Raw genomic sequence first — 1,912 nt, 5'->3', positions numbered from 1 at the left:
GGCCAGCTGGGAAGGCCCCGGGTCAATGTCCTAGAGGCATGCCTGCATGATGGTGCTGTGAGTGGTCAGTGACTGCAAAGCCGGAGGTGACCCAGAGGGGCCTGGCTTGGGGTGGGGTGGGGCTGGCACTTCTCCTACTGGAATTGAGTCTCTTGCACTGTGGACGATGATATTTGGAATGCCTGCTCCTTGGACCCGCTCCTCCAGGCAGGCCCAGCCAAAGGGAACTGACTGTGTCCCCGCAGACGAGGTGTCCACCCTTCGTGCCGGGGGTGGGGGGTGAGGGGGGTGGGGGTCTTGTGGGACGATGGGCGGTAGGTCGTGAGTTGGGCCCCTGTTGCCGGCACCTGGAGGAGCCCTGGGGCAGTGAAACCAACCATCAGCCACTCCTCAGGAGAAGGACCAGGTTCTCCACTCCCATGGAGGCTGGAGGCTCGGAAAGCCCACGGGGCAGTTCTACGCTGCCCCACAGGGAGGGTCACCGTGAATGACTCCACTCGAGGGCTGGGAGTTTGGAGTTTGAGTTTTACCAGCATCCGGCCCTCCCTGCCCCCTTACAGAACCTTCCCTCTGGCCGGCTGTGGGGCCTGGGCAGTGTCTCCTGCCTCTGGATGCCGTGTGCAGGGGAGCAAGCCCACATCTGCTCTGAGTCACTGTGCAAACATCCATCCTCCCGGAGAGCCCCAGGCTCAGGACAGCTTATGCAACCCCAGGCCCGGACCCGGGGTCTCTGATGGGCTTCAGCCTCGGGTGCCTTGCCAGCCACATGGGGAGGGGCCTCACCAGCTGGGGCCCCTTGCTCAGGACTCCCCCCCCCCCAAACTCCCCAGCAGTGACCTGCGGGGCCCTGGATCCTGGAAAGAATGGCTCAGTCTGCATTGGCCTGCTCCCAGGGCCGGGAGAGGCTGCCGTGGGTGGACAGGACTTTCAGACTGACCACGTCCAGGGCTTCACTCTCCCAGTCCCCCCTCCCCTCCCTCCCCTCCCCCGCTGGGTGAGGCCACTTCCTCAATTTCGTGAAGAAGACTCACCCCTGAGAGAGGCCAGAGAGCAAGGTGGGCAGGGAGAGGCTCAGAGCTGGGAGGAGGAGGGGCTGCAGAGGGCTGGGTCCCCACGAGGTCCTTCCTTGTGCCCTTGAGGACAGGTCCCTGCAGGACTGCCCACTCCCGCTGGTGACAACATGCCCCTCGGTGGGGCCTGAGTATGGCTGGGATGCAGGATGCTACCTCACCTGCATTTCAAACACAAGCAGGGTCACCACAGGTGGGCAGCTTTCCAGGGAGCTGCAAGGCTAAGGTGGCCAGGAAGAAAGGTCTGGCCACGGAGCTCCCAAAAAGCACCCCTCCCTTCCAAGCCCAGGGAGACAACAGAACATTGGCTCAGCGCAGTGGCTGTGTGCTTCTCTGACGGACAGTTTTCCTCTGGGTTGGGACACCCCAGGACACCCTAGAAAGAGTCTGAGGCCCCTTCTAGGGTAACTGGGTCAGAATTAGCTCCATGGTGAGGGGTTGGGAACCACTCCGCTCACCCAGAGTGCCTGCTGATTGGGGGGCACGACATGGGTAGCCAGGATGGGGCTAACTTGGGGAGCTGGCCGCCCGTTCAGTCCTACCCCGCTGTCTGCCATCCAGAGACGAGGTGGCAGGGAGGATGTCCCTCCCCCAGCCTGTCACCAGCCCGGCTCCCGTGAGCCCCCCCACCCCATCTGGAGCAACCCCAAACCTCAGTCTGCTCAGCTTTTTCCAAACCCCGAGCATGATTCACGTCTCAGACCGACTAATGGAATTTCTGCCTAATCAGCTGAGTCTCCGTCTGCGCTTCCCGAGGCCCCCAGCTCCCACCTCTGGGGCAGCCCCTGGATGGCCGAGGAGACCAGGCAGCATTCCTCCAGGATGACACGCTGTCCCCCCCC

Source organism: Echinops telfairi, unplaced genomic scaffold, assembly GCF_000313985.2.
Source record: "Echinops telfairi isolate 266 unplaced genomic scaffold, ASM31398v2 ScPeMD7_25;HRSCAF=90, whole genome shotgun sequence".
Classification (NCBI taxonomy): domain Eukaryota; kingdom Metazoa; phylum Chordata; class Mammalia; order Afrosoricida; family Tenrecidae; genus Echinops; species Echinops telfairi.
The sequence above is the reverse complement of the archived record's forward strand: the minus strand, read 5'-3'. Positions refer to the sequence as shown.